Consider the following 12,463-nt stretch of genomic DNA (forward strand, 5'->3'; position numbering starts at 1 on the left):
TTGTAAAAATGAGAACACAGGAATATTCAGCAGAGTTATATCAATCTGTTCCCTGTTTTGGAGACATTAAAAGAACCAGACTTCATGACATGAGGCCTGCCATCAAACAATAACTATTAAGCATTAGTACACATGTACCACCGCACACTAGAGTTATGAAGGTTTACTTAATTGATGGGTCTAATCCCACTTCACTGATTTCCTGCTGGAACAGAAGAGGATCCTGTGAGTCTGAAACGACTGATCCGCTAATTGGTCGTCGTCCCCCTGTAGCCTTGCCCGGGGGTCTCATAATAGCAACACTTAAGAGGTGTCGCTAAAAGGCTGTGATCTAAAGAGAGTAAGACCTGAGGTATAACATCCCATAGGTGCTTCACTTACAGACACAAACATTTCACACTCATCACGGGAGTCAGATGTCAGCTCTCTTCTTAAACAGAGAGGGGGGCGCTACGGGCCTCCGACAATAGGGGGACTAGAACCTGAGAGAACAGAATTCTCCCATTAATAAACAAAAGCCGATACCAGGGAATTAAAGACTTAGTGCGAGCTGTCATCACCACTTAAGCCTCTTCTCCATGCAGGATAGAACATGTTTTTAAGAGAGGCAAAACACTTTTCGGAGGCTTCAATTTCAGCCTAAATTGATTAAACCGACAAACCTACTGGGGAACATAACTTGGCGCTATCGGCGCACAGGTATTGTAAGCTATTGCAACGAACCAGAGGTTTGCTTTTGTTTTCTAATCTGCACTAGAAAAATAAGAGTTAGAATCTGGTTGCCGCGGGTTACAGCACATTGTTTTATAGACGTGGTTGTTGGAGGCAATCTTGTTGTTCCGAAGTCAACAGTCGTCTCAACCGATCCGGTGGGCACATCGCCAAACGTCTCAAAAGTCACAGACATCGCCGATTTCTGCATTGTAAAGTGTGAACCAGGAATCTAGCACATAGGGAGGGCTTTCAGGCAGGTGATTTTTACTTAATTACAGTCAGATTAAAATAAAATTAAGAGAGAATTAAGGGGGGGGCTTAGGTCAATGAGAATCCAAGATGGATGCGACAGGAGTTTTGTTATGAAGGACACAGCTTAGTCATTTGTAGGAGGAGAGAGAGTAAACTGACCTCTTCGTTTGACAGTCATCATGGCGCTAAGTTATATTAAGCAATCACTTTGCAAAAGAGTTTCCAAATCTGTATTTATCTCCAGCCCAGTAATGGTGTCAAAATGCCAAACTGAAATTAAAAGACACACATTTTCTCCTCCTTTGCCAAAAAAAAAGGTGCACAGATATCGCCATTCCCTAAATTGTTCTACTTTATAAATTGTGAAGGATTATTGTAATTTACACCAGATATTCTGGTCCTGCTGGCTCATTAACCTCTGATTTGCCAGAGGGAACTGTCCCGTTTGCTGTTCCCCAGGATGCAGATAGAAGACACTCTTTTCTGTCTCGTAGCCCTGACTATTCCATCTTTTGTCAATGATCTGCTTGGAGAGAGGATATCAGCTACAGGGAGCAGTAATTCCCTGGCTGGATGCTGTGCTGTTTGGATCGCACTTGTCCTATCCAGACAAATACTTAAAACAACTCTAAATGCTTTTTGGCATGAGCCGTTTCAATTACATTTCGGCTAGAGAAGTCAGCGGGAGCCTCCTGACATTGTGTTGATCATACGTGGATGTTCGTTCAAGTCTTATTCATTAATTGGTGGGCCAGGGATGACATCTAATTTCCTCCGAAATATAAAAACCTTCCATTACTGGCAAGTATCATCTCCTGCCGAGTATTCCTCTCGGTGAACACACAGGATTAACATCCCTTTTCAATTCCAGAGTAACGTTAGGAAGATTATGTAAACAAATGCAATAATCTGTAATAAACATGAGTTCTGCTACAGAAAGTATTGCACAGCCTTTCGGAAAGGGATTAATGATTCAGCAATTAAAGCAATTCCTTAACAGAGTGAACATCTGTGTTGAACTACATCACCCAGCATGCCTTGCCGGTCACTCTAATCACATGACGTGCAAGAGTTGCTAATAACCGAGGAGCCAGACGACATGTAGCTAGATCATCATGAAGCTGCCATTCCACTTACCCTCTATATAGCTATATGTAAAGGGCTATTCTAGATTATCTTATTGTTTATTGATACTTAGAAACTAGGCGTAGCGTAGGGCCAGGGGGCGTGTCTGATATCGTAGGGGGCGTGTCTGATATCGTAGGGGGCGTGTACACTTGCTCAGAGAACAAATAAGTGAGGGATAACGCTGAACTTAGTGGACTTGAGTCATTAAGGAGAACAAAGCAAGACAAAGGAGTAACTTTTGCACCTGGGCAAAACCATGTTGCATTGAAGGGGGAGGTAAAGTTAATATGTGGGGACAGATTTATAGTTTGGGTAGGGCATGTCCTAGTAGATCAACTTTAAATTTCAGTGATAAAATAAAGTTATCAAGTATTTGTGAGCTACATGACAAAAAAGCCAATATTTTCTTTATGTGCAAAATAATAAACTATTTTGCACCCCTTGCATTGTAAAATGGTTTTGTCCAGGATCCAATTTACTCTTTTTTTTGATGACTCAGGGGCAGAGTATCTTTAACATTCAAAAAATATTCACCACAAAACAACCTTCTGTCTAGCAATAATCCAAGTCAAATTTTTAAACTGCTGACGGTGGGGCAGCACAGTGGCTCAGTGGTTAGCACGTCTGCCTTATAGCACTGGGGTCATGAGTTTGATTCCCGACCATGGCCTTATCTGTGTGGAGTTTGTATGTTCTCCCCGTGTTTGCGTGGTTTTCCTCCGGGTGCTCCGGTTTCCTCCCACACTCCAAAAACATACTAGTAGGTTAATTGGCTGTTATCAAATTGACCCTAGTGTGCGTGTCTGTTAGGGAATTTATACTGTAAGCACCAATGGGGCAGGGACTGATGTGAGTGAGTTCTCTGTACAGTGCTGCGGAATCAGCGGTGCTATATAAATAGCGGACGATGATACTCATCTTAAACTGCAATGGTCACAATAAGGGTCATTTGCAAGCACTGCATTTAGGTGCAACATTTGCATTAAACGATCGCAACCAGACACTTGCCACCATTGTCTGTAGACAGATAAAAGCTAATCTCTAACTGGTTGCGGTGGTTCAAGGCCTAAAGTCTAAGAGACATCACGGTTATTGCCGTTACATGTCCACAGTGCTTAAAATAGAGGTTTGGCCATTGTACCGAGTCTCCACTATATTCATATGGGATTCACGTTGTACATGGGAATGAGAGGATTTGCAAATGAAATGCCAGGAAGAATGACTGTTTACATGCCCTGCACTAACAGTAGCCTGGGGAGGGTTTGGGGATCTCTGAAGTCTGAATTTTGTCAAGCATGACTGGAATGTACTGTGACCTCCTGCCAGAGTTGTGGCCTGGACCGTGGTGTTCTCTAAAGCCCTAGATGCTGAATAAGTAGCGAGTGCATGTCCAAACTCCTATCACTGCCCATATCATTACTGCCCTATCAACATTCAGCTCATTGTACAATGGAATGTTACAGATGGATCAGATTCCAATCTCTGTTTACAAAGTGTTTGCTTATCATAAGAGCTTTGATAGTACAAATTAGCTAAGAAGTTTTGCTGATATATTTCTGTAACAATTAGGAGTTACAAAATGTTCAACTTCAAAAGCAGTTGTTAAATGAGCAGTCAATTTGCCCAGGAGCATTACCATCTACAATTAGGGCAGCATAATGGATGGGTACTGCACATGCTGCAATACCAATTTTCGAACAGCAGAGGGCAGTTTACCAGTTAGTCACTAAACACTCTTCTAGGGCAGGTCTTACTTCTTCACTAGTACACTGCATTATATTAGACTTGCAATGTTTTTTTTATTTTTAGGGGGGTAGTTGTTTTGTTTGTTTCACATGCAATAATATATATATATATATATATATATATATATATATATATATATATATATATATATATATATATATACACATAATTTTTGGAATTGTCTTTCAGTGTTATCGAATGTATCATAAAAACTGGAGAAAACCGCCCCCTCCATATAATTTGGTTTATTCTGATTGTATTTTAAACAGGGGAGTGGGGATGGTGCCAGGGAAAAGGGTACAAAGAAACAGGATGCCAGGGGAGAGTAACAAGGGTGTCAGGGTAATAGCGGAGAGGGTCCAGAGATGGGGAGAGATTTTTCACCCCCGCCCAGGTAATCAATATCTGATTACATTTTATTTATTTATTTTTTGTCTACCTTTAATATACTGAAACCCATCTTCAATGTGCTGGAGAAATAGTATCTTTGAAATAATAAACTTGGGCTTGGCGACTGGTAGAATACAGGGCCCGCCCTCAGTATTGAGGTAGCAGGGACTTTAAAACATACTTTGTCAGGAACAATGCAAAGGCATTGTAAAGTCCTACGGAATTTGCTGGCGCTATATAAATAAATGTTGATGATGAGGATGATTGGTCTTTTCCACACTTCACAAAATATTTACTGGTAGCAATGAGACATGGCTTTAAAAACCACCAGCTCTAATGACCCCCAAGTTATTGACTTTCATAATTGAATTTCACAGATAATCTGGAACAAGTGCCTTTGAAGTGTCCAAATTAAGGACCCCGATATAATGTGTAAAATTAAGGTGTACATCTCAGCATTCTTAATCGGCTGTTGCGATTTATTTTAAGATAAGAAATACATTTTTTCAAGCGAGTTTCTATGGCCAATTGAGCAAATGATCTATATTTTGTACTCTGGGACACAGCGAAAGTGGGTGGCTTATCCAAGATTATAAGGAGCTAAAGCTGGGATTTAAACCAGGGTCTGGCAGGGTTATTATGCAGTCTACTACCCCTGAGCTATTCTCCTTCCCCCCTATTGTGATTCAGATAGAGGGTGGTATTGTGCAATCACCGTAAATAAATGGAAAAAGTACATTACTTTCTTATAAATACAATCAAAAGTAATTTAATTTAAAAGGTGATACCTTTAATGACAGACTATAGTGGAAATCAATGCAGAGATAATGTCCTTACAGCCTTGTAAGTGTATATTCATTTCCACAATCTTCAGTCATTAAAGACATCACAAAGAATTAATTGTATTATCTTTGATTTGCTATAATATATTTATACAATGAGACTATGTTTTACTAATTGTTGCAACCAATCAGAAATTAGCTTTGCTTGAGCTACTGCAACGAAAGCTAACGTCTGATTGGTTGTTACAGCATATTACGTTAATGAATCAGCTCCGTGTGTAAGACATTATGAACTGGTGTTTGGACAAAATCTAAAAATGAATCATTTCATGTTTCCAACAGATGTCTACTATGAACCAACAAAGGTCGGCGGTCTCCTGGGTTTTGGGAACGGTGAATAACACAGACATCGCCGGACAGGTGACTAGAGATTGTGATTCACTTCTGAATCATTTTCTCAAGGGAGTTCTACATTGCTGTGTTTACAAAATGACACCGTTTCCAGACACCGTCTGCTTAATTGTTTCTCAGTGGGGAAACCCACACAATGACCTCCCCAGTTGCTAGGTTATCGAACCTGGTTTATCCTAGGAAACTGGGCAAGAGAAGAACCAGGACGTGGTATGCCAACTGCCGCACCTACACCGAACTCCAAAATAAACCCCCCGATGCACAAAATGTTAAATGTTGTTAACTTTGTCTTTCCACCTTGGATCCGTCAACAACCCAATTACTGCTGCAAAAACATGGCCGTTCCAATAAACATAAACTGGTTCGGAGGATGGATGAAAAGCCTGGGTGTATTTTCTGCACAGTAGCCTTTATGCTCTGGTCGCCCCGGAGATTTAAACAGAGCGCTGTGGCAGTACGTGGGCTGCGTCCAGGACATTGCATAATGTGTTGAGAGTCTGGAGAAGGCTCTCAGTGTGGGAGGCAGGGACAGAACCTTCATTTCTCAGTGGAATCAGCGGAGATTCTGTTACAACATTTCTGCTGAATCTGAGTGACTGAGGCTTTTTTTATTTTTTTATTTTGTATTTCCACTGTAATTTAGTCAGTACTATCCTCTGGTTCTCTGCCAGGGAGAGAGAATCACCAAAAACAACAGAAGCTACAAGACTATTTATAGATGAGAGGTTAGGATGAGTCATGGAAAAAAAGAAAAAACTATAAAGGGTTCAGTTAGTTCTTACTAGGCAAGTTTTGGGGGTCTATTTCAAGGGTGGCAAAGTTTTGGAGGTAGTTTTACTAAAACTTGTATTAAAAGGAAAAGTGGAGGTGTTGCCCCTAGCAACCAATCAGATTCTAGCTGTCATTCATCGTGTACATTCTAGAACATAAGTAGAATCTGACTGGTTGCTATGGGCAACACCTCCATATCCCCTTTTAAGACGATTTAGTAAATCTATTTGTGCTTAAGCAACAGAGACAGTGGAAAGTCAAGGATGGCTTAGGGCTATGGGGATTCTAGTTAAAGAAAAGGAGCGAACCTCTAAACGGAGTCACGACCCAAATAGGGTTTATTTACGTAGATGTATAAATGTGCAATAACTCACAGCAACTACTGGCCTAGTACAGTGGTGGGCAACAGACGGCCCACCGAGCCCCCCCAGATCGGCTGCTCCCGCGTCACCTAACCTCTACAAAGTGCCGGGAGGTCACACGACATACCCAGAGGAAGAGGGGAGGGCACTGCGTACGCCCTCCTCTCTCTGTACGGCTCCCTTGAAGGCTTGAGGGTCAGCATGGTGACTCACTGGTTAGCACTTCTGCCTCACAGCACTGGGGTCATGAGTTCGATTCCCGACCATGGCCTTATCTGTGTGGAGTTTGTATGTTCTCCCCGTGTTTGCGTGGGTTTCCTCCGGGTGCTCAGGTTTCCTCCTACACTCCAAAAACATACTAGTAGGTTAATTGGCTGCTATTAAATCGCCCTTAGTCTGTCTCGGTCTGTGTGTGTATGTTAGGGGATTTAGACTAAGCTCCGATGGGGCAGGGACTGATGTGAGTTCTCTGTACAGCACTGCGGAATTCGTGGCGCTATATAAATAGATGATGATGATGATGATGAGGGTCGCTCCTGTGACAATCCAGCTACTTCATATTGTTCATCATTGATTTAGTACAGGTCAAAAAACTCAGAAATAAAATGATAAATTAATACCCCCCCATCTTTGTTAGCAGAACTGCAGGGTTGCTTAATGCTCAGCTCTCTGGATGATAAGGTAGGAGGGATTTGAAACAGGAGTGTCGAGTGCATGACAGAGAACCCGTCCAATCCGATCTCTCTGCACAAAAGGTGTCAGAGCGCTTGAATTTTAAACTTCCTCCTGGCTCCCGCCCCTCCAGCAGGAGGATCTACCATTAAGATAGTGATTATCTAACCAATGCCAGGGGTCCCGGACACTATGAAGGAGGAAGGAGATGTTCAGGGGAGGGCTGGCAAATTTTAGCCTGGGGGGCAAGACTCGACTCAGCATCCCATTAGGAACATTTCAAAGGAAAATAACGCAGGTGGCCCAGCCCAAGGTAGCCCACTATGGGACCGGCCCGGGGAGCAGATGCCCCCTGCCCCTGGAGATGTTACACTGTTAATTCTATTTCTGGGTGGGGTACTTCTTCAAAACAATGAAATCCAGCACCTGAATGGTTGCTACAGGTTACTGTGCATTTGCACCATGTAAAAAAAAAATGACTGTGCAAAATTAAAGCAGGATAATGCATCTACACTAAAGTGGTAAGTTTTACTATTATAGCGGCTTGTGAGAAAGAGGAGACGACAATTCAAGACTGACCACGCCAGTTAAGCCGCTAAATATCTTATACACCATCCTCTAACCAGCAGTAAGCTATTCACGGCTGCAGTATGGCAAAGATAGGCTACCTGTGGGTCTTCAGCTGGTGTGGAACTAAAACTCCCAGCATGTCTACCAATGCCTTTGGTTATAGTCACAGAATATAGCAAAGCCGGTCAATTAGTTCTACTACCAAAATCAAAAGGTTAACCATCAAGTTCCTCATAGACCGCCTTCCAATCTCAATGCCGCATTGTTCCGACCTCGGTCTTTCACAGACCGTTCCGCCGCGGTGATGACAGCGATCTGATGACAGTAATAGATCTGTGATTGTACTACTGATGATGCGTGTTGGCGTTTTATGACAGCCCGAGTTACAGGAAACATTTGGAATGGTTGGAAATAAAGGAGCTAATTTCCATAGATTGTATTTATTCACTATTCCAGCCAATCCTCTGATATCAGCCAGTCCTATCTTTTCTGCTATCACAAAGCCATTATATTATCAAGGCAGAGTTGTTTAATTTTGGATACAGCACAAAAACTGCTAAGTGACTACAAATGTAAGAGCAGAGCTGATCTGTGTCATATCCAAGGGCAGTGATGCAACTCTGCCTAGATGATAGAAAGCACTTGGTGACAACAAAGAATCATGCCCGGATGATAAAGAAATGTAATATACAACCTAACAAACGCAAGACGTCTGAAAGTACAAAACCCCTTTAACCTAGGAGTCCGAATGGGAAACATTGTTAATGGCTTTGAGATGTTTCGCATTTCATGGGTCTACATTGCAAATTATTCTAGCTTTCAGATTTAAAGCCGATGCTAATTAATCATCACTCTTGTAGAACTTTGGAAGAGAGCGTAACAGTATTTTGAAATTACAATATAGTTTGACAATGTCTGTAATAAAAGGTGTATATTTGTATGGCTAGAAATATGACACAGAATACTATGCATCAAAACATAAAAACAGTAAAGCAAAAATGAAACGACTTACAGAAACGGTGTCCATAGGCTTACTAATTCTCACACCTCCACTATTGTCTCCTCCTTCCCCCCACACACTCATATCAATGTATGTTCCGCTATGTAACCTGGCGACACTTACACTTTGTTGTACTACTTGATAATACGGCTCAGAGGATCTTATATATTTGTTTGCTATTTGAATCTGTTGTCTTTATGGAAATGTCTAAATTTTACCCTTCATAATTTATACAAGTGCTATACTAATTCCCAAAAATTAAAATAAAGTTGTTTAAATAAAAAAAAAGGTTCATAACACAAAAGGTTTTTTTTTTATTCACTTTCTTTAAAGTAAGCAATTCCCACCTTTCAGGAATGATGTCAGCCTATTGTCCCTACTTTTACGTGTTTATTCATGAATATTAAACCGCTCCCTCATCAGCGGATTCTTATTGACATCATCATCATCAACATTTATTTATATAGCGCCAGCAAATTCCGTAAAGCTTTACAATTGGGAACAAACACTGATAAGACAATACTGGGTAATACATACAGAGAGGTAAGAGAACCCTGCTCGCAAGCTTATTGACATTCTGCGATATATTATTTCATCTTACTCAGCGCACTATGCTCTCACCCCGGGAGGGGAAGGGAGGTCCGTCCCGCGCAGCAGTAAAACTTTCCCCGGTAATAGGGTTCTGGGGGGAACCCTTCTTTCTTGTTTATTGTGCAATGCACAAAGCACTGAACACTAGAGGACCTGATGACAGGCCCAATGTACGTAAAGAAGCTGTAACAGGAAACATCACTGTGGTAGAGTGAGAGATATTCTTTATCTGTAGCCATCAGTCTTCATCAGGGCATCAGGACAGTTTATCTCCATTGCCTGAATGTAATTACAAGAGATGCTTTCCTATTTTCTGTCTCATCCATGTTTAAGTTCATTGAAGAATTCCAGACACAGGAATTAATCTGTGTCGGTTGTAATTCTGACAGGAATCTTGTTCTGAGCCAGCGTCCGTACCAGTTCTTGGCGACGGCTCAGCCAATTTTTGTGGTATGCTTTGATCAGGTTTGTAAATGAGAGCGGGAATGATGGATGTTACCTGAATCAGAGCCATCCACCTGGTGTCTACAGGACTCGCTGCCGTTCAAAGCAGGTTTCCCATCTTGTGAGCTATAGTGGTCCGAGGGGCATAAGACCGGCATAACTGAACCAATGTATTACTATAGGTCAGGGCCTGTACCCCAGAACTCTCAGGTGCATGTATGAGGTGGATGACAATGCATCGTCTGCACACAATGGAAGCGGCCATCTTGTAGTGCGAACCAAAATTCAGGAGAACGCAGATTTAGTGTTTCAATAGTCACTAGTACTTTATGGGCCACAACCTCATCAAGACTGGCTGAGCTGACAAAATGGCCGCCTTCACTGTATGCAGGGGACAGGTACACTCTCCTAACTGTAAATGCAGTTTATTGGATAACAATTTCATAATGTACCATATGACTAAAAAGGGGGTGGGTTCTGTTGGTAAATAAATAAGATATAGGATAGGGGCTATGTTTATCAAACCAAAAAAGCACAATTTAAGGATCTAAAGAAACAAACAAACTAAAGAACATTTCCTATTTTGGGTGAATCACTCCAGAATTTAAAGGGGGCTTTGGTTTTTGGCATGAAGGATTGGCTTCAGGTACATGAACACGTATCTTCATGCCCAGACGGACAATAAAATAAAGCAATAGATGAATGCAAGTAAATCCAAGACAGTCTAGGACAAAGGGTCAAGGAGGGATGCCTTAATGACGGCGCACTTAGTTTGCCCGTATTGTGACGTTGTCCGGTGGATCATGCAGACCAGTAACCACCTGGCATACATCCATGCCAGATTCCTATTCTTACAACGTGGTAAAGACCAGCAAGTGCAGTAAGGTGAGATAAAAAGAACATCAGCTGTGGAAGTAATTGTTTGCCACGTGGTACTGCTAAAATATGGCACCTCAGGGTCTAGTCAGCGTGATGTAAACGGGGTAAAGCAGCACGAATCTGACAGACGCTGGCTGAGATAGTCTCCATTTTAAGACCCTTTAAAACGTGCTCCCTCTTCATGTGGTTTTTTTGAACAAAACGTTAAACTAAAATAGCCCTTATTTGTTTTACATTGATCTTTATTGGCTGAACGCTTCTCTGGCGCTCGTTATGTGCCCATAAAACCTTGAATCACCGACTCTCCTGAGGTCTTTCTGGACCGCAGCCAGGTGCAGATTTAAAGGGGAGTTCAAGTTAAAAACATCTCTAGTTCCTTTACCACTGGGCGGACCCCTCTGCGATATCTGGAGTTAGATTCCGGAACACGACGGTTTACTGCCATAAACCATCCGGTTTAGTCTTTATCATGATGCCGTACAGTCAAGAATACCTCCCAATTAGCCTCATGTGTAGGGATAATGTTACCACAAAGCATCACCATTCAACTTGAATAATATTTAAAGAAAATTACAGCTGCCCTTGATTTCTAGGGAATAAATTCTCTTATTTATAGCTGCTCCCACTCATACCTCCCAACATTTAAAAAGTTTAATTCAGGCCAAGACACACCTCCTGCAAAAGGGGGAGGATCGAGCCATGTTAGGGGCATGTCCACATTTCCCAATAGATGGGAGAGGGGGGGGGGGGGGGGAGGTTAGTGCTTCCAAAGCACTAGGCCACGCCCCAACTTCAAATCTGGAGGAATGTGCCGACTCACGGAGGGCAGGACAGACTCCCCCAAACCGGGACTGTCTCATGGAAATCAGGACAGTTGTGAGGTATGCTCCACTGAATCTAGGAGAACTACTGATTGAGCACAGAATACAGAATTTCATCTGTAAAGTAAATGAGTAGTGAACAATGGAAGCGATTGGACTATAACACTGGTCACCTGGAACAGGGAGATCTCAGCGGCTCAGAAGCCCTGTGACCATCTACACGTAGCAGAGGTAGAGCAGCATACACCAGTATGGAGACTACCAATTCACTAGAAACTAGTGACATCACTGAGGTGTGAGGCACAAAGCACCTCATGCCTCAGCGATGACTATAGTTCAGGCCTGGTCAACCTGTGGCTCTCCAGGTGTTGTGAAACTACAATTCGCAGCATACTCTGCAGGCTATCGACTGGCTTTCTGCTGGCAGAGCATGCTGGGGTTTGTAGTTTCACAAGGCCTGGAGAGACACAGGTTGGCCAGGCCTGGTCTAGTTCCTCGAGAACGGACAGGATGAAGTTTGGTTCGGAAAAGAAAGTGTCTGCGCCCACAGTGTGCCAGCCAGCGAACCACTTATCTCTGCCAACCACAGATAAAGTGATATACGGTTTAGACTGGGAGATGGTATAGATGTACAGGGCTTTAAATGTTCTTCTTTATTGGTTTCACATGAAAACATTAGTTGTCAGCTCTCCAATCCGCCCCCACAGGCCTGTAATCCCCTCGGTTTTCTATGTGCCAAACCAACCAAACACAAGCTGTCGTTTCTGCAGATTTGGGTTTAATTTCTGTTTTTCTGATCACCAAAATGAGCTAAAGTGTGCAGGGATGAGTCAGTGGTGGAACGTGGGGGTGGTGGTGGTGAGGACCTGACATGTCTGAGATTTCTGGATGGGAAAGTCACGCTAGCAGAGAGGCTAGCAAAATTCCTGA

At 42.4% G+C, this 12,463-nt stretch overlaps 1 protein-coding gene across 2 annotated transcripts in view; it reads right to left on the reverse strand.

Moving 5' to 3' along the window:
• COL27A1 (collagen type XXVII alpha 1 chain) overlaps positions 1-12,463 on the reverse strand; it is a 199,965-nt gene that overhangs the window by 72,605 nt on the left and 114,897 nt on the right. The window lies entirely within an intron of this gene.

The sequence above is a fragment of the Mixophyes fleayi genome, chromosome 9 (assembly GCF_038048845.1).
Source record: "Mixophyes fleayi isolate aMixFle1 chromosome 9, aMixFle1.hap1, whole genome shotgun sequence".
NCBI lineage: Eukaryota > Metazoa > Chordata > Amphibia > Anura > Limnodynastidae > Mixophyes > Mixophyes fleayi.